Here is a 22,306-nt window from a genome sequence, read left to right on the forward strand (position 1 = left end):
ATTGCAGGCACTCCTACTTGTCTCTGAGCCTTCTGAAGTTCAATACCAGTCAGTTTCAACTGAGTGCTCTGTGACGTTACAGTCTGCTGCTCCCACTCTCAGTAAATATCATAGATAGAAAAAGAGCTGGCAGGAAATGTGACCTTGACAAACAACAGTGGTGATAGACAGACAATAATATCGAGGTATTCTTCTCGTAGATCCCTGACAACCTGTACACCGCAAACACTTGCTTATTTCATTCACCTTCCTCATCCTCCCTCGGTCTTCTGTTATAATATTTCTCTCTGCTACTTTTCGGATTGTAACAGCCAACTTTTACAGTCATGGTACATCAACTAGTTGTGACTCACTGTTCAATACCTTTTGCGGTGGGTCTCAGACAGGGACGTACACAGAGGATTCGAACCTTCCCAAAATTCCAACTTTTCTGTAAATTTATATTAATACTAGTTGAATGTACCCATGGTTCGCACGGGGGCTGTATTTGGAAGAGAACGCCCGTGGGAGTATTACCATTGATCTCAGCGACCGCGAAAACTATGGATTTGACACTAATATCAGCCATTTTGGATTACTTTTATATGTCTCGGTATCTCACCTTTCCCCCCTCCCTCCGATGACCCCCGACCCGGAGCCGAATAGCGTGAATTTGGAAGTTAATGCGATCGGAGTTTCACCATTGATTTCAGCGACCGCGAAAACTATGAATTCGATACTAATATCGGTCATTTTCTAATACTTTTACATGTCTCGGTAAACGCCCTCCGAGACCCTCCTGGTTCGAATTTTTACAAAAACTTTTAACTCTGGTCTGGAGCCTGAACCAAGGTATTCGTGACTAAAATTTTGTAACTCTCGGTCAATTTATCTGGTTCCCAAGCCGGTTCCAGTAAACGCTTCCCCTGACACCCCCCTGGTTCGAAATTTTTAAAAAAAGGACTTCATCTTGATCTGGGGCATGGGCCAAGGTACCCCTGACCAAAAATTTGGTAACTCTCGGTCCACTCGTCTAGTCCCCAGGCCGCACACAGACAGACAGACAGACAGACAAACACACAAACAAACTCTTTATTTTATTTATATTAGATTACGGGTGATTTTTACAAAGTTTAATGTTTATTCTCATATTGAATTTAGATGTCCAAAAACACACTCTAACCTTTTCCGAAATTATTTCCTGTGTACGTGCCTACTCTCAGAGTTATAAGAATTATAGAAAAAAAATAAGCATGGTTATTTTCCTTTTATATAGAACAATTAAGTTAGTAGTCATCTGAAAGGTATAATGTTTGATCCGGAGTTAAATAGTTGTGGATACTCAACCAAGGCAAGTCATCACTTCAATTTTCATTAGGTTTAAACCTAATATTTTTATTTTCAAGAAGGATCTTGTGCATACAGAAAAAAATCACAAAAAAGCAGTATCTCTGACAACCGTCACCAAAACATTGATACAAAAGAATCTTTAAACGGGAAATGAAGGCCACGATGGCTCAGTGGTAGAGCGTTCACCTCTGGCGCATGGGGTCCTTGGTTCGATCCCAGCTCGTGACAAGTGAGCTTTGTGGTGTACAAACACTGTGTGCATGAGTTTCTCGGTGTTCTCCCGTTTCCTCCCGCTTTCGTCATTACACCATCTTCATTCATTTCTCATCATCACCGTCTCCTTTAGCCTAGCCGGCATAATCGTGGGACGTAAAACTTAAAGATTTCATTTCATTTTCTAAACGAGAGATGAAATCACTCCAATTTTATGAGAAAAACTGCTAAACATTGGAACGATAATACGTACTCCCGACATAATTAACAATTTTATACGATTTTTAAAACTGCAAAGAAGTTTAAAAGTGCGCGAAAGAAAGAGTCTAATATCCAGTTCACTTCAAAGGGCTACAATAACTCAGTGGTAGAGCACTCACCTCTGGTGCATGAGGCCCCTGGTTTGATCCCTGCCCGTGCCAAGAGAGCTTTGTAGTAGACAAACATCGTATGTGTGGGTCTACTTCATTCCACCGTTATCTTTCTTCATTCCACCGTTATCTTTCTTCATTCCACCGTTACCTTTCTTCATTCCACCGTTATCTTTCTTCATTCCACAGTTATCATCCATCTCACCATCACCGGCTTGCTTAAGGTTTTTTATGAATTTTTCATGACAGAGGAGTTTCAATTTCCTTCCTACTTCTGAAAGTAAGGTGGATTACTGAAAAACGAAAATTAAAAATTGCTATTTTTTTCAAAGCGGGCGCCAGCGATTTTTGTTTATATTTCATAAATTTGGTTTTTTTTTTTTTTTTTTTTTTTTTTTTTTTTTTTTTTTTTTTTTAGTAACGACCCCATATTGTAGTACAATTCGTTCTCCTGGGGAAAATCGAGATGGAGCAGTTTACTTCCTGGGAATACTGTATGATATCAAAAACGACTCAAGGGATTTTGTTCATATTTCATAAATAAATATTCCATTAACGACCTGACGATATCGCATAGTTCATTTATCGTGAAAAAATCTGCGACGGGTAGTATATTGTCGTTTTTTGGACAATTTTCTCAAAAACAACCTATCAATATGGCATATAATGTCCTGTCCTATACTGTCGTGTCCAACTAATTTGTTCTGAAAAAATCTACGAAAAGTAGTTCATTCTTGGGATGAGGTTTTTCAGACAATTTTGTCAAAACAACTTAGGTGATTTTATTTATATTTTATTAATATTCCTATAATGTTGCATACATCGCTTCCATAGGAATATCCACAAGGAGTAGTTTATTCTTGAGGTAAGTTTTTTTTTTTTTTTTTTGACAATTCTGTGAAGCACGTCTCATGCAATGTTTATAGTTTGTAACCAAACATTTCATTAATAGCCCTAACAGGCCCGTAGCCAGCCCAAAAATTTAGGGGGGCCCGACCCAATCATATTATACTTCATCACCATATTATAGTTCATTTGCAAGCCTACCGTGAATTTTTATGGGGGCCAGCCAAAGTTTAGGGGGAGGCCGGCCCCCCTTGCCCCCCGTGGATACGGGCCTGAGTCCTAATACATAGAATAAGTCATTTCGTGGGCAAAAATCTAGCAGAATAGTTTACTTTTGGTGTTGTTTTATTTATTCTACGTTTTTTCGAAAATGTCTCATCATTTTGTTCGTATTTCAGAAGAAAATGTTATTAATTACTGCTCACAATGTGATTTTGTTCAAGAAATTGGAGCGAGGAGTACAGTGGCCTGTAACTTTTATTGAAAATTGTAAATGTGATAAAAACAAACTATTTATATAGTTATCGCATTATCTGAGGTTGTGGCTGCAGGTGCGGGACCAATTTTTAATATTCGTGTAGATCTCTGTGTAGTCTTAGTATTGGTTATATTTCACTTGTAATTCTTAACGGAAGCTCTGTAAACTAGAGGTTGAAGGCTGAATTGTACTCCGTTAGAAAGAAGCCGCTTACAGGAAACATAGCTGGGTATGGAGAGATTGGTATACCTAGACAACTCTTCGCCGCTTGCACTGATTAAGAGAGAGAGAGAGAGAGAGAGAGAGAGAGAGAGAAACATCAAAACTACTTCGATCTATTAGTGCCTTATTACGGAAGGACAAGTTGTTTGTAACACAAAGCGGCTCGATTTTTAAGTTGCCAAATCGTCATTTGAAAATCGGCACATAAAATTCGTCTATAGGAATTTTAGTCGCTATGTTGGAAGTTGAATCTCCTGTACTTAGCCACTGGCGAAAATCCCGGCGGGTTGAGGGGTCATGTTCCCTCCAATCTTGGAACTGGGGGGGATTGTGCCCCCAATAATCCGATTTGATTATTTTTTTAAAGAGAAATGTGATGACTTTTGTCCGATTGTCACAAAGGAAAGTAAGATGAAATTGTCCCGCCAAGAATAAGCCTCAAATCTGCCAGTCTCCCAATGTTGAAGACAACTCTGCTCCTCTGACCGTACACAACATTGTTTTTCAACTTCATAAATAATTCGAACATCGCTTAAAAAAAAAATATTGGGGAAACAATCTTACCCGTCCCCCTCTCAATGTTGAAGATAGATTTGCGCCGCTGGCTATGACAAAAGGAAACACAGTTGCAAACAAAACAAATCTTATTTTAAAACTCAGAAATGCATATTCTCGATTTAGTATCTTACGGATTGTATGAATCAATGAAGAACAGAAGTTGCTGAAAGAATAAATTGTTTAAACAATAGCTGCTTTGCTCCAACTTTGGATTTTATATATATACAGTGGCGGATCCAAGGATGGGGCTATAGGGGCTATCGTCCCCCCCTTGACGCTCAGATATACACTGGATAAAATAGGCTTCAATCCTGCTTTACACTGGATAAAACGGCAAAATATGGATCAGCCCCTCCCTTGATCATATCCTGGATCTGCCCCTATATATATATATATATATATATATATAATAACAAATCATTCAGTTCTCTTAAATATGTCTACATGTTTTAAAATACTAATGTTTGAGAAATATGAAGATAACTGTTACATTTACATAAACATCCAGGCATCTTTCGGGAATTTACCGGGCCTGAAAAGATGCCAATCGACTGTATATAGGCCCTCAGCGCCCATGACCTGCAAATTACAAAGGGGAAAGGAACCTGAGGAAGATACCATTAAGGTAAACAACCGTCGAAGTTTCCTTTTCATAGAGGGTCTTGTTCCGGGGCGCTGTTCCCCTTCCCTCTGTTGCCCCTAAGTAATCTTAACAGCCAAGTTACAAACTAGCATATTGATTTAACAGCCATGCTAGTTCTTATATATAATTATGCTGTTCCCTCATTCCTCGTAACGTTTTTAACCTCAACGCCACTAGAAAAAAAAAATTGGGGAAATAGTAAGGGAATAAAATACTTACCTGAATACACTCACTGGATTTTGCCACATGAATAAGAAAAACTTAACTCTTAGCAACAATTTGATTGTTGGTGTATTTTTTTAAAGTTTTGTCATTGTTAATTTATAAACCCCTTTTCTAAAAAAAATAAAATGTTAAAAATTTAGAGATATGAAAATTTTGTAACACAAATTTTCTTTTTAAATAAAGGTTATTGCTGTATAACAAATTTAAATAATACAAATGATTTTCAGTGCTATTCAAATGATTTTCGTTTCACGTTGTGTACCTATTGTTGATTTCTGAACTATTTGAATTCAATGCTGAAACTTTAAGAAGTAGATCTAGAAGTTATGATGGCATCAGTTATGGTAGCCTAATGCATGTGAGAGAGTTTCCCGCTATCTCTTACAATTATTACTATCTAGGAACCAATATTGAAGTCGGGAGCTGTTCCCTTATGGAATTCGTTGTCGTCTCAGCATCCGGCTTCTAGCTGTTATAATGGGCCCACCAGTGACGTCCGCCGTCGGCATTCTGGTCAGAGTTATAATGATACCACCCTCTGAACCACCATGTCGGGGCCACATTATACGCCACCATGTACTTGGCTGCCCACCTCCTGCCGATATGTTGCCGTAATAAAACCACTTGTCAGCCGCAATGGCGGTTCTAGAAAGGCTTGCGCCACCATCTGGATGGTGGTCCTTCCTGGCAACGTGGTGGCCTTATAGGAATAATTCTGCGAAAGCGTATCGGCATGTGGTCATCGTCTCGCCATTTTTCAGTAGACGGATTCCCTAAATGGACTACTGGTCTAAACTCACAATTTGGAGGTTTAGCTGTAGCATGTATTTATCTCACTCTTACATGCACTTCAATCGTGTACATCCACAGAAATCTCTATCTTAGCAACACTGGCGCAAATCTCGGGGGGCTGAGGGGGACATGTCTCCTCCATTCTTGGAACTGCTTGAACTGTCCCCCTCAATAATCCGACTTGAATTTTTTTTTTTTTTTTTTTTTGGAGAAATGTGATGGTTTGTCTCCGATTGCCACAAAGGAAAGTGAGATGAAATTGATGTCACCTCAGAATAAGCCTCAAATCTGCCCGTCTCTCAAGGTTGAAGACAACTCTGCTCCCCTAATCTTCCACAACATTGTTTTTCAACTTCATAATTGTTTTGAACACTACTTAAAAAAATAAATATAAAAACGGTCTTACCCGTCCCGTCACCCCCAATGTTGAAGACAGATTTTCGCCGCTGTATTTAGCGACTCCCTTCCCCAATAAATTGGCATAACTGCTGACAAAACGAAATTAGTTGTTGTCGTCTGCACAAATATATTAATCAAGTCTATTTATTTTAATAATATCAACCGGAATAGGACGAAGCTCAAGAAAGGCTAGTTACATGGGATTTACCACTTATGCTGATTTGATTGGGTGAAAGCAGTGTCTATCTCGATGCTTTGGCATAAACTACTAAAAACCAAAACCTAACTCTTTTCTTGTCCTAAGGGGCAAGCAAATCACAAATGCGTGGCTATTTCACAAGGAGACCCACCTTTAAAACATTTTGCAAAGGAATTATTATTAAAGAGCGAAAAATAAAATATAATGACTAAAATCTAACACACTCACTCCATGGCCTATGGAACCTGTAGGTTGAATGCCGCATTCACAAAAGTTCTCCATTGGTTTCTGTTCTTAACCAACTGGATCTACCTTCTACTTTGAATTCGTATTTCTGCGAGATACATCTTAACGTTGTCCTCCCATCTGCACCTAGGTCTTCCTAATGGTTGTTTTCCGATTGGATTTTCAGTTAAAATTGTCAGTTTGAAAGCGTTTCTACTTTCTTGCATTCTGGTTATATGACCTACCCACATGAGCCTCCTAGACTTAATGACCATAACAATGTTTGGTGAGCGGTATAAATTGTGCAGTTCCCCGGTATGAGGTTTCCACCATTCATCATTTCCGTTCCTTTTGGGTCTCAGGATCTTGGTCTCAAATACTTTCAGTCTACGTTCTTCCCTCAGAGTAAGCAACCATATAGGACAACAAGCAACAGAATATCATGAAGATTCAAAAATATATTTTCTTTGTACGAATACAATAAGGATAGTGAGGTCGCAAGGAGCGCAGAGGAAAGAGAATGTACGAAACAGCGAAGATATTTGCTAGTAAGTATTTAAATACGAGATGGGTTTATTTAAATTAGTTTTATGTCCACTGGTAGATGCGTACAATGGTTTAAGAGCAGTGATTATATACCGACAGGAAATATTACAAAATTCACCTCTGAAGTGTTAGAACGGACAAAAAGAAGGAGTAGAAAAGAAAAAGAGCGTTAGTTTTTGCTTTACTAACTTTGAAAGGTTGTGTGCCAAGTTTCTTTCAAAACTTTGTGCAAACTTGAAGTAGTTTTCATTTATTTTTATCTTAAAAGAACTTTCAGGAGTTGATGATAAATAATCTTTCAGCGAAACCCAACGTAAGCAGAATATTTTCCAAGTAGATAAGAAACAGTTTTATATATATATATATACACTAAAAACACACACACACACACACACAAAGTTTGGAAATGAGTTTATTCGGTGTCTTCCCGTTGTGCCTACTTCCCGTTATGCCTACAGGCCCTCCAGCACTTTGTAGAAAATATTTTTAATGATCTTATCTGTAGGCAGAACGGTAATTCCCGTTGTGCCTACTTCCCGTTCTGCCTACTCTTTCGAGACGGGGAATTCTGTGCAGGGAGGGATCTTTTCTAGGGATTTTTTCTTTAGTAATTCTAATAGATTCTGTAAGAAGAATAACTATTCCTTTAAATTCCATCATATATTTTAAATGTTATCTTACTTGCTCTTCTCAGAAAAAATGACTAGGTACAGTTTTGTTATTAGCAGCGTTATTCACGTCTACTTTAGTAGAGATGTGTTTTTTTAATACTTACAGAGAAATGGAAAATTAATTGATTCAGTTACAAGAAAATAAACTTATTTCGGTCTAATATCAAGTCATTTCACAACAAAATTTTATTCAGTTTTCCAGTAGTTCATCTCCAACATTCTAAGGCTCGCAGTACGTAATAGGTGCTACAGTTCACATCCTCAAAATATATTTGGCCATATATTAAACAAACAATGCAAGAAGATGCATAATTCGGTCTCTTTTCTTTTTCTAAAAAAAGCCTTTGTCTTCTACATCACAGATCTTTTTCCGGCATCACCTCTATATATGATCAGGTGCTTTGTCCTCTATACATGATTCTGTATTACACGCAATATGTCGTACTTATATTGTAAAAAAAGAAAAAAATGGGACCGCAATGGCTCAGGGGTAGAGCGTTCACCTCTGGTGCATGGGGTCCATGGTTCGATCCCAGCTCGAGCCAGGTGAGCTTTGTGGTGGACAAACACCGTGTGCGTTGGTTTTCTCGGTGTTCTACCGTTTTCTCCTACTTTCCACTATTTCATTCATTTCTCATCATCACCGTCTCCTTTAGCCTAGCCAGCATTACCGTAGGACGTAAAACTTAAAAATTTCATTTCATTTCATTTATACTGTCAATGTAAATACTAAATACCACATATCGTCAATATACCCAATGTAATTTAAATAAAGATCTCATAATCGTTGTTCAAAATGTAAACAGTATGCAACCACATCTATGTAAGCCATCAAGCCTATTACACGTGGTTCCAGCCTTCCTAATAATCGTAAATATCTGTGATTTTATTCTGTATGTGACCACACAAATAGCATTTTAATTTCGATTATTTTACGGTAAAAATATTCTGTGAAATGTAATGGAAATTCAGAAGGAGCCTTCTTTGCGAATTTCTCAGAGTTTTCATTCTCACCGTCGTGAGTAATCCGATTGGGTAGAGAAGCGTGATTATCTAAGCAAACTCATCACCAACAAAACGCCGAACACGTATTTCATACTTTGACCGTTTCTGATTTTGAAAACACTCCTGTGTAGACTATAAGTCATTACTAGGCACCTTGCTTATCACACTGACACTAACAAATCATATATAATAACTTTTTAACGTAATAAGTAAAAGCTTGTTGTGATTCTTATTGAAACGTTTATGTTGCGAGCGGAGCAAGCAAGAAAATTTTTATCATATCTATTTCTTTGCAAACTAACAATATTGATTTAATCGGACGCCAATACGTTTTCAGGGCGACGCGTCGTTTACTGACTTCCCATATTTTTTCTTTCTTCTTGCTTGTTCGGCGACCCCTACTATTAGCGCTCAGGGCAACAGCCCCGCTCGTTCCCCTCTAGCTACGCATCTGATTACTATAACAGTCTTATGTGTTTCGTTGGGTTTTCAGTATTTAGAAAATGTTATTTCAATAAAGTGAAGAATTATATATAACATTTTAGATGCATGGCCGCTGAAAAAAAAAATCTCTTTATTAAACTGCAACTATGATTCTGTTCCTTGAATTTTGTCAGTTTTATCAGAAATTTTCCATGGGTTTTGTCTTGCATTCGCAATAATCTGTTTCGTAATTCTAAGAAATTATGTAAGAAGAATAACTATTTCTTCAAGTTTCATCATAAATTTTAGATGTTATTCTACTTTTTCTTCTGGGAAAAATTGCTGGGATATAGTTCTGTTATTAGCAGGGTTGTTTGCATCTACTTTAGTAAATATGAATATTATTTCTTTTTAATTCCTACAGGAAAATGGAAAATTGATTCAGTTGAAAAAAAAAAACAGTTTGACATTGAAACTGAAACGAAAACGAACATAAAACGAAGTTTCTTCGGTCTAATATCAAGTCATTTCACAAAAAAAATTTATTCGGTTTTCCACTATTTCATCTCCAACGTGCTACGACTCATAGTACGTAAAATGTGCCACAGTTCACATCCTTAAGACATGTTTGATGGCCATATATTAAACAAATAGGGCTAATGCAACAGGATGCATAAGGGGGCCCTTAAGAAAGGGTCTTAGTCTCCTACATTAAAATTACTTTTTCGGCATCACCTTATCAGCTGATTTGTCTTCTATACGTGATTCTATACTATATGCCATAATATCATACATACTTCTATTTTCATATTTATATTGTCAATGTAAATAGCAGGAATACAAAATACAAATATCATAATTGAATGTTTTTGTAGAGTTTCAACTCAAATCAAAAGGTCAGATAATCGGGGAGGGAAAGGGATTTATAAGATTTTGTTTCAGTTTGGTACTCTTGAAGGTGATTGGCTACTGTGTTCACCAATTTTCCATGTATGATGAAACTTGTAGAGGTGGTGGTTGTTTTTACAGAAGCTTTTAGAAATACTAAAGAAATATTCCCTACAAAAATTCCTCCCTGCACATAATTCCCCGTCTCGAAAGAGTAGGCGCAACGGGAAGTAGTTTATTCTTATGTAGATTCAAGTAACATTATAGCTTAACTAAATCCGTGAAATGCTGGTTTGGTTTGGCTATTATGTGAGGAGATGAATTGAACTTAACTTAAGTATTAGAGAAAAGATCCTCTTGCATGAGGACTTAATCCTGGCTGATGTGAAGAAAATATTTTACTTACTGGCAGATATGTTACTTGTTGTTAAGAGTATTTCAAGGAGATTTGTAAGTCATATTAGGTAACGTAATATTGTTTACTTTTCAATATATAATATTTCCCTTTTTAATTTCCTGACGCATCTTCGCATTATAGGCCTATATATTATGTTCACTGTCTTTGAATCATAACTCTTTAAAGTTACAGACATTGTATTTAAACTATCTGTCATAAATGTACACTGTTGTCTGTAAATAATTACAGTGCCAGTGATAAATAACTGGAATACTCAAAACTTACAGAAGTTTTAATCGGTGTATAACGTAACAATGATTACATTCAATCTCAACGGGATTGCACATGCGTGCGCTTAGCAGCATCTTCGCCTTGATGCTTGGAGTAATACTGTGAGAGGCCGGTTTATTCAAAACTCGTATACTAATGCAGCTTAAATAAGCGAATAGAAAACATTTGGGCTATATTTTGTGAATGTCAAAGGGAACAATACTTGTAGAATCTTCAAAATACTTAGATCACATAGGATATTTAGGACTTACTAATAATATTATTCATGTTTAAAGGAAATAACTCTGTCTTTCTTGAGGCCATATTTTCGCGGGATTGAAATCGTTAACATTCTCTGAGGCTTCACTTTTTAGATTCGGCATGTTTTTTTCATTATTATTTCTAGTTGTTAGTTATTTCTCTTGTCATGTGATTTCTGTTTTACTTATTCTTTGTGTTTTCGCGATCTCAAGTTCAGTTTTCTGTAGACGTCATTGTGCTATTTATTATTTTGTTAAAATTGTGTTCAGTGGATACTTTTTGGAAGTTTTATTTTGGATCATTGTCCCAAGAAATGACAGACCAATGGAGGAGGTATAATTCTATTTTTTTAAAAAATCTCTCAAAACAAAAACATAGCTACGAGCTGACATCTCCATTAACACATCAATCATCCAATCAAATGAAAATCTTGTACTTTTTTTTTTCTTGACAGAAGATCACTAAAGCTCGCAGTAAAACGTAAACGTACCTAGAAAGCAGCAAGACGCACCCCACCGGCAGCCATTTTATCAACACTCCATACATTTGACTACGCACTCCATCGGTAGCTATTTTATCAACTACACTACATACATTTGACTACACATTCAATCGGCAGCCATTTTATCAACTAAATTTCATGCATTTGATTACACCTCCACGGGCAGCCATTTTATAATCTAAACTTTATACATTTGACTGAACACTCAACCGGCATCCATTTTATCAACTAAACTTCATACATGACTACACATTCTACCGGCAGCCATTTTATCAACTAAACTTTATACATTTGACTACACATTTCACCGGCAGCTATTTAATCACAAGTAAACTTCATACATTTGACTACACCTCCACCGGCAGCCATTTTATCAACTAAACTTTATACATTTGACTGAGCACTCAACCAGCAGCCAGGGGGGTCGGTGGCTCAGTGGTAGAGCGTTCACGTCCGGTGCTTGGGGTTCCTGGTTCGATCCCAGCTCGCGCCGTGTGGACTTTGTGGTGGACAAGCACCGTGCTCGTGGGTTTTCTCGGGGTTCTCCCGTTTCCTCCCACTTTCTTCATTCCACCTTTTCACTCATTTCTCATTATCACTGTCTCCTTTAGCCTACCCGGCATAACCGTGGGACGTTAAATTTAAAGATTTCATTTCATTTCAACCAGCAGCCATTTTATCAACTAAACTTTATACATTTGACTACACACTCCACCGAACACCATTTTATTAACTACACTTTATACATTTGACTACAAAAGCTCCTCCGTGGTTAGCGTACGCGCCTTTGGCATGGGAGACCCGGGTTCAATTCCCGGCGGGAGCTCATATGGTTTGGATTCCACGTTAATCAGTAGGTCCCGTCTCATATAGCCTCGCTGCTGAAAAGGGACGATAAACTTAAAATCAACTCAACATTTGACTACAAGAGCTCTGGACCGCAGTACTGAGCAACATTTAATTCACACATAGTGTACCGTGCCCATGCCATTTCCTTGCCATGCAGCGTCCGTCTCACGCCTCGATATTTACACACACTATGCCGTGTAGCTACTGATTTCTACAACATTTTTTGGGGTTCTGTCAACTTCGTGTCGCTTCGTGTCTTTCGAAGAAAGCCGCAGGTTTTCTCGGGATACGGCATCGAAATGGCATAGCATGAGAGCGGCATGCTATCTGTTAAATAACCTTTAGAAAGGAATATCAACTACATTAAACTAGGACATTTGGGTAGTTCACTGTTTAACCACGTAGATCCCGAAATGGAACAAAATTTCAGTAAATTCATCTACTGCTGAGCCACTTTCGGTCAAGTTTCCTAATTGTGAACCACTGTGCCTTTACATTTCGAGTTTGGGGTATCATCGGTACCTTAATTCATATTTGGTTCCTCTTTGTTGCTGAATATCTAACGCCTGTGCTTTCTGTGTGCATGCTATTCGGTTCGCTTTTTGGTAGGTGTATTTGCTTCCGATAGAAAATGGAGTAGTTATTTAGATTCTATTCTAAGTAGTAGGTCCTGTTTAGGGTTGCCACGAAAAAAGAATTGAAGATGTCTCGTCTCGGAAAGGCATCACGAAAGTGATTTCTCGTCTCGAAAAGTGCACCTGTTTCTGTTGATAATGTTCTATCCCATCTTGTATCTTGTCACCAAAATCCTGTCTCGTCTTACCTCGTGGGGAAACCTTAGCTCCGTTTCATATAGCCTCGGTGCTGGAAAAAAGACGTTAAAATTAAATTAATCAACCATTTGTCGTCAGTTCATTGTTCTACTTCATCCTTAGAATCATTTACTTCTCTCAAATGACAATTTTTCGGAATATATTGTTAGTGTCCTCTGCCATAAATGCCCTGATATAGTTCTAATACTGTAACATTTGCATTTATAGCAAATAAAAATGTTTTATGTTTCATTTTACATTTTATGGATACCTTTCTAATCTAAACTCAATCACTTTTTTTAAAAAAAAAGAAGAAGAAACTATTTTTCTGCTAAATACATATGTTTTATGACCATTGTTAACAGATGGGAATTTGCTGAACCTCTTCAACAGACTCTCCCAATCCTCGCCTACACATTATGGTATTTGCGAGAGAAGCAGAGACGAAAGGAGTGGATAAAGCTATCACCGTTGCAAAGGGATTATCGGGGAAGTAGGATTAATGTCCTACGAGATTTTCAGCTCACTTTACGGAAATCGTTTTAGACGCCGGCACATGCAGGTCGTCCTCAACAGCGATCGAGAGCTCTTTTGTAAAAGAAAAAAAGTCCTTGTCCTCAACCAATGGAATATGGTCTATCGAGAAAGAAAGAAAGAGAAAAAGGAATAGGTTTTTCCACATATGACAAACTGGAGATCGATCAACGTTTATCTGACAATGAAAAATACAGATATTTTCATTTTAGTAGCCGCGTATTGACATTCTAAGCACGGATGTTTGATGTCTCAATGGCACAAAGAAATCCACATTGCACTCTCAGTTTGAAGAGCAATTTTTTCCCTCCAGACGAAAACGTTTCATCTGAGCATTTTTGTGCAAAAGTGTTGTTCCTTGAAAACATTTCTCTATTGATCGAGAGAGAGAGAGAGAAAAAAAGGTTTTTAGTTGCTGGTATATATATGGCAATAATTTAGGTTTGTGTTTGAAAATAAAATTACTACAATAGATGCAGTGTAAAATAAAACTTCTAGATGATCTTGAAAGGAAAACAATAAATATTGAATGTTAGTGGTCTGCCCAATTGGATTTCTCGGTGATTAATAGCCTTTCGCCATATTTTTTTCTTTTTCACGAGTCCTACTGTAGGTATAATCAATTGATGTTACTGGTTTTACACGTTGTACAGCAATGAGTCAAAACTATTAATCACTGGATTTGTGATATCCTATGGACAATAGATTTTTATACTCAAATGCTCAAGTGTAATTCAAAAGATATAATGGCAAAATTCTTCTAGATAGAACGTTGAGATATCCCATGTTTTGAATCGACGAGAATAAACCCTGGATTGTTATTTCAGGTCAAATCATAGAGCTTCCATTTCATCATACTGCCTTGAGGTCCTTAAAAAATACCCGGGTATTAAAGGTCAGGAATGTTAATGGTAAAGGAATCAAAGACGTAAATTGGTTCTACTATAGTACCTGTTTCGGAACCAGAACTGATTTTTTTTCTCAAAAGGAGAAACTGAAAGAGTTTATGAATGAGAAAATCAATTCCAGTTCCAGGACCAACACCAATGTTTCGGGGAAAGCATTTATGCGGTACATTACTGAAATTGATGTTGGAATGGAAACAAAGTTGCAGAGGAAAGAGAAGATTTTGTGACAAGAACCGACGATATGAAGTACGAAAAGCATATCGAGTGTGAGTCGACATCGAATTGTAGTGAACAACATTAAATGCCGAGTCTCACCCAGCGAAAGACCGGACTACCCGATTAATAAAAATACTGATTATTATATATTATATTGAGATTTGTGATGTCTGTGAATGCTGAGAGTAGACATTGTTCTATTTGCTCTATTTGCTCTATTCATTGTTCTATTCGACATTATCTATTAAATAGACACATTGTGTTGAAAAAGTAGCTGAGATGATTACAAATAATCATTCATTACATACACTTACCAAGATAAATAATGTATTTTCATTTTTCTTTTAAATACACATTTTTACCGATATTTTGTGATAGATCTACAGATATATTTGGCTTTCTGATCTGGCAAGGATGCCAATACAGCTTTAGTGCAAATGACAGAGAGACTAAATTCCAATAACTTAGGAATTAGACAAAAGAGGTTGACAAAAGATTTTGATTTCATTTAATTTTAGCGTCCTTTTCAGCATCGAGACGCGGACCTACAGCTTAACGTGAGCTCTGAATTACATGAGCTCCTACTGGGAATCGAACCCGTCTCCCATATCAGAGGCGTGTACGCTAACCGCTTAGCCACGAAAAAGCTCTTGGAAAGATAAAGTGTTTCAGAAAAGGGAAGAATACAGAATTGGTTTGATGATGTATAGAATTGAACTAGGGTTATTTTTACAAGAACAGGAAGGCAGTGTAGAATGCGTCTTTTTTTATCTTACTAAAAAGTGAAATATTAAATATTACTGTGTGTATATGAAACGTACTAGTACTTCTGTTTCTAACCTTCTAATTCTCATCAAAACACATAATTATTAAAATATACTTCATAAAATCTCGCCTGGTCAAAACCTCGCAGTCCTGATCTTGGGGGACAGAATCTCGCCGGGTCTAAACTACGCGGAACATAATCTTGCCTGGGAAGAAATGTCGTCAATATAAAACGTCGTCACCACGATTTCTTCGATGTAGAATGCTCTGTATATTGCTATATGTATATATTTTGTAATAACACAATTGAATTAAAATAATGAGAAAAATTCTAACGCGTGCTTTGAAAATCTATCGATCAAATTTTCAACATATATAGGGTTTGAGCCTGGGATAGTTTTTATTTCACTTTGACGGTGACCTTAGGAAATTCTAAGAAAATCGAATAATATTTACGATAGTGTGAAATAATATCTAAGTTTTTACGTTCCTCGATTACGTCCTTAGAACGACAGCATGTATTATTCGAAAGCATGTATTATTCTTTACCTGCACCATTTAGATATTTTAATCAAAGGTGTTATAAACTAGCCAACTATTTAATTATTTTATATAGGTTAGAAGAAGAAGAAGTTATATACTTTAAAAAATATAATTATATAAAAAATGTTTTGTATCTTAGAATGTTGATTATGTAACGATAGCAACGAGAGAATACATTGTGGTATGATGGCTGTAAACAGCCTAGATTTAAATATACAATAAAATACATTCGAACAAGCAACATTTGCAGTTTTTGTGCTAATTTAATACGTGTGCAACTCACTTATTTGAACTAGGGCTTAACGATTACGTTGTATCCTTAACTTAAAACAGACGTAGATGGTCAGGATAAAGGAAATGATGGAGTTAAGAAAGTGGGAGGAAACGGGAATACACCGAGAAAGCCACACATACGATATTTTGTATCTTCTTGTTCTACTTCTTGTTCTTGTTCTTGTTCTTCTTCTTCTTATTATTATTATTATTATTATTATTATTATTATTAGTAGTAGTAGTAGTAGTAGTAGTAGTAGTAATAATATGAAATCGCATATTAAGAAACTCATTGGGTAAATTTTAAGGAAAAGTTTCATTCCGTGAGGTTTTGGCCAAGCGAAATTTTGGTCCGTGAGGTTTTGACCAGGCGAGATTTTGGCCCACGAAATTTGGCGGCGAGGGTCGCTGAGTCAACTAACTGCTCTGTACTTTTGAGTATCCATATTATTATACCAATAATTTACGAATTGCAACTTAAGAATTACATCTATTGATGGATGTGTGTCGATTGATATGGTATGTATTTTCCTATTGGGAAAATTTTAAGGAAAGGTTTCATTCCGTGAGGCTTTGGCCAAGCGAGATTTTGGTCCGCGAGGTTTTCATCAAGGGATATTTTGGCCCACAAAATTTGGGTGGCGAGTTTTTGGCCACGCGAGGCTTTTGGCGACGATGTTTCGGCCGCGAGAGTTTTGTCCGTATCCCGGACAGAACTACACGGTTTAAACCTCACTGGCCAGAATCACGCGTAGCCAATATCTCGTGGTACTAAATCTTGCCCAACAAAAAGAAAACATATAAAACGACTATAGATAGCCTGACAAATGTAGCAATATGGTTTGTGATGTAGAATGTCATTCTCTCCTGCAAACTATTAAAGTAACTTTGGTTACTCTAATAATAGGTAAAAGATTAGATATTACGTATTGTATTAGAAATGGTAACATGGTGAATCACCACGAGAATTTATATACTTTTTCTCATTTTTTGCAGCACATAGCTCATTTTACCTCCAGTGTAATGTTACTATAGCAACAATATTAAATGAAATGTAAAACCAGTAACCACACAGGAAATGTATATGACAGCAAAAATAAAAAAGAAATGATGTAAAACTATACGTTAAAAGTTCTCAATTTGTTCTGAAAACTTTCGCATCATAACACTGAAAAATACAGTTTTCTGAACCTCTTAAAGGATTGTTTTATTTTTAAAACGTATTCTAATTCTATTTTACCAACATCTACCTCTAAATGAACTAATCATATATTCAGCTATAAACATTCTGTTAGTAGTCATCAAATTCTAGCAACATTATACATACAACAGACAACATAATTTAAGTGTATTATTTCTTTTTCTTCATCTTGTAGTTTCATGGTACTTAAAATCAAATCAATTATTTATATTAGTCTAGGCATCGGGGCTTAAAAATTGAGTTCTAAAGGGAAATCATGTAATAATTTGGCAATCAATATTTTTTGAATATATACTCATCACTGATCATAAAAATACCGGATGCCAGAAAAAAATACCTCACAGAGTGGAGGGGCAGGAGAGGAAACCCAAAATTTTAGCCTTTTCTATTATTCATTATATCTCCGTAACCATTGGAGATACAGCATCCAATTTTTGTTCGTTTGTCTAATTGTGTTCTACAATTTAATTTTAGTGCATTTTTATGCTACATATAGTGGTTTTCGTGTTATTTTCATTCTACTCAGTATTGGTAGTCAGACGTCAGTTTTTTTTAGCCACAGATTCTTTACAACATCAAATTCGGAAAACTGTTTCCTCTAGTTCGTACTGGATGACTTCATACTTTTTTTCTTGGGCTTCTACCATTTTGCGCCTCATGATCGTTCCATTAGTCCCTCCAAAACCATTCACTCGCATTAGTAATACGTTTCCTTTAACGTACACTCATGTCCAAAATTATTGTCGCATGACTATAAATATGTTCTTGTACGAATATAATTTGACAACAAATCTGCCCGGTATTTCTTATAATGGTAGTATGTGTATAATCGGCAAAGACATGTGTGTGGCAAATTTCATATCAAAGGAACAGTAAATAAGAACAATAAAAGGAAAGTAAAATTTTCTTGTGCATTTAGCAACATTTTGTTTTACTCATCCTAATTTTGTATTTATAATTCTTTCCCTATGAAATTTACCACAAATATACATTTCCCGATTATACACATAGTACCAGTATTAAAACTATCCTACAAAATCATTATCAACTTATATTCTTACAAGAAGACAGTTATAGATATGCGACAATCATTTTGGACATGAGTGTACATGGCAAAACTGTGAGACGTTAAAGATTTCGATTCATTTCATTTCAAATATTGTAGCACATTTTAGCCAGAGTTTGAGTTTTGAAAGAAGAGGCTCACGGCTGTTATAAAAAAATTATTAACATTCTCTCTTCCTCCAAGATCTCAGAATTAATTTTCCAATTTTCATGAAATGGACAAACCTAAACATTTTCATATTTATTGTATTTTTAGTGCCCAACAGGATTTAGTTAAAACATTTTGTAAACACTAAAGATTTTTTTTGAAAATTATAATCTTATGTAAACAATAAAATGTAAAATGTTTGGATATAACTGAATATAAGAGTACATATATTAAAATCTAAAAATTTTAATAGCTGTAAATATTTGGGAATGTTTCGAAAAACTGTAAGTATTGTATATAATATTAAGGAAATAACCTTAAATGTTTTTTTATCGAATTTTCTTGGAGTAATTAAAAAGTGATAACGTTAAAAATATATTATTTATAATTGGTTGCTGTAGACAAATTCTTACCTAATTTGCTCAGAGTTAATTTGTTCTTGACTTCAATAGTATTGTAATGGAAGTAACCACACGTTAGACTTAGATAAAACCTTAAATCATAAAAACAAAAATCATTGACTTTTGAGGATAGGAACTAAAGATCTAAAGGTTAGTTTCGTGTAATAGTTAACAAATTAATAATATTTCTATCATACTAAAGTTCGTTTTTCGGATTTCTAGTAGTACACATAAATCAAAACATAACGATGAAACTAAATAATAGTTTCTCACTAGATAAAAAAAAAAAAATATTACGCCTTTCATGACAATTTAAACTTTGTTGAATATCATGTGATTCCGATAACATCTATTCTATTTGATTTTTTTTTTTTTTTTTTTTGCAATTAATATCATCTGAGGGATATAATGACCTATTACATTGTTATATTACAGTGACCTATTATTGCTTCTATTACATTATTTCTTGATAGATTGATGCAATGATAGTAGTTTTCATTTATTTTGATAATATTGATCGAAGAGTAAAGGGTCGCTGCTCTGTACTTTTGAGTATCCACATTATTATACCAATATTTTACGAATTGCAACTTAAGAATGAAATCTATTGATGGATGTGTGTCGACTGATATGGTATGTATTTTCTTTTCACCATTCATGTTATTACTCTCAATCATTTTTCATTGTCTCCCTTAGCGTAAAGCGCAGAACAGCACAGGCGTAAATTCAAAACAGTAATCAAATATATTTACATGTTAAATCCATAAAGTGGAACAAATGATGACATTGTTTCCTGACGACATGATGTATCTCGGACACTGAGTTCGGAAAATATAGCCTACTGAATGATCACCGCCGAAACTTGCCTCAACTCCATAGACGTTGAATTCTAGAAATTTGAGATGTACAGAGTCTTCCAAAAGTCCTGCAAAAAAGTAAAAAGCTGTAACTTTGAATGTACTACTTACAGTTTTGTATCTTATTTCTAATGTTTAGTGGACATGTTAAAATGTTTGTTGGTAACAATGAGCGGATGTAAACGTTGACGTTATAACCGCAAATCACGTGACAAAGATGGCGTCCACTCAAGAGAAAGCGCAGTGTGTGGCTTGGTTTTGTGAGTTAAAATCTAGTGGTTTGGTGCGAAGAAAATTCCGACAAAAATATCAGAAAGAACCACCTGCAGGTTCAAGTATCAAGAGATGGTACGATAAGTTCCTAGCTACCGGAAGTGTCTTGGACTTGCCTCGTAGCGGAAGGCCAACAACCAGTGCTGATGTGATTCAGTTCATGCAGGAAAGCGTATTGCGAAGTTCAAAGAAATCATTGAAACGCAGATCCTTGAAGCTGCGAGTGCCAATGATAACGCTACACAATATCGTTCGTAAGAAAACAAAGGCAAAGCCTTACAAGTTGAAACTTATACAGGAATTGACGGAAGAAGACTGTGACATAAGAAGTGAGTTTTGTGAAATGATGCTTGCACGGTTGAACAGTGATCCAGGGCATCTTTCAAAGTTACTCGCCAGATCTCACGCCTTGTGACTACTGTCTTTGGGGACATGTGAAAACAGAAGTTTACAAGCAAAAACCGAAATATGTTCAGGACCTCCGGAAGAAGACACGTGATTTGATTGGGAGTATTACGGATGAAGCACGTCAAAATGCCATCCTTGGATTACCGAAAAGACTTCAGCAATGTTTGGACGTAAATGGTGCTCAGCTGGAGCTTTGGCGTTGAAAAAAATGCTTAGAAACAAAATTGCAGACTTTCTTACAAGTCCACTAAAAGTTTTGTACAAATATAATAAATGGTTACAAAGTTACAGCTTTTTACTCTTTTGCAGGACTTTTGGAAGACCCTATGTTATGAATCCGGCACGTTAATTTCCGGAAATTGATAACCACTATGCTTACTCTTTTCATGCTGAAGAGAATTCAAAGAAAGTTTGAAGAAATGTAAGAATTGTGGAGCATATATGGAACCTAACGTGCGTTTAAATCATGTATTCTCAACACTGTTCCAATTGGTTGCAGTGTATATGTATTAATTTCAACATATCAAATAAAAAACTTAACTTTTCTCAACCAAAGTAGATTAAGAGATGTTATATGAAAGATATTGCTGTATTAGAGGTTGCTTACCAGACTCAGCATCATATTTCTGACGTTATTTCGATTTGGTTGCTTCGAGGTCATGATTAAGGTTTTGAGATATGAAAAAGACGTTGGGGACAAAACTGTTAATCATAAGGTCAATTATGGTAATAGTGAGAAAAATATAAATACATAAAAATTGAGTCATGTACTTGAATGTTTGACGAGATCAGAAGTGCCGTGCAAAATGGCAAATAACTCAAATACAGCGCCGTAACTTAGATTTTCTTTTTTTTGGGGGGGGGGGGGGAGAAGCATTAATACGCGTATTTAGGCCCCCAGAAAAGTTGTTTTTCTAATTCCTGGCCCCCTTTCCATCTTTCTCTTACTCTTTATGGACCCCCCGGAGCCTGTGGGCCCTCCCTCACGGCAAGGTCTGCGGGGCCGTTAGTTATGCCCCTGGGTCCATTCCGTATATGACAAATTAATTAAAGCGACAATATTGACAAATCTCAAAACCATACAAATAAATCTTATTTGTAAGGTCCCTAATAGTAGACATTTTGTACTGAAATGGGCCACGACTCATTTTTGTTTTATTGACCTTTTGTGTGATGTTTTCTTTACGTAATGTAGTGAACCTGTTTGATGCTTTACTTATGATTTCATGTTCGTATCGTATATGGAGTAAGAAAATTGTTTTAAAATGGGCCTCCTTCGAACGGCGGAAGCTTTTCTGGGATGGCAGTTGCTCTCCTGCTCCCTACAAGTTACGGCCCTGCTCAAATACCTCAGTTTTTATTATACATAAGTCATTAGTTCCGATACCCCAGTTAGCATAGTTTCTCAATAACCATATAGCTAGTATAAGTGTGTTCCTTACACATAATTCTGGGTTAGATCAATCATTTAAAAATAACTAATGACCCATTTGAACTGCAATGAGGCATCTCAGAGCAAGACACATAATTTCAGAAACAACTACTTTCTGAGGTGGTTCTAAAATTTATTGATCCGTAACCATAGAAATC

At 36.2% G+C, this 22,306-nt stretch overlaps 1 protein-coding gene across 3 annotated transcripts in view; it reads left to right on the top strand.

Annotated features, from left to right (window-relative positions):
- LOC145668129 (atrial natriuretic peptide receptor 1) overlaps nucleotides 1–22,306 on the top strand; it is a 2,711,550-nt gene that overhangs the window by 1,341,582 nt on the left and 1,347,662 nt on the right. The gene's annotated exons all lie outside the window — the stretch shown is intronic.

The sequence above is a fragment of the Thermobia domestica genome, chromosome 13 (genome assembly GCF_964235325.1).
Source record: "Thermobia domestica chromosome 13, izTheDome1.hap1.1, whole genome shotgun sequence".
Lineage (NCBI taxonomy): Eukaryota > Metazoa > Arthropoda > Insecta > Zygentoma > Lepismatidae > Thermobia > Thermobia domestica.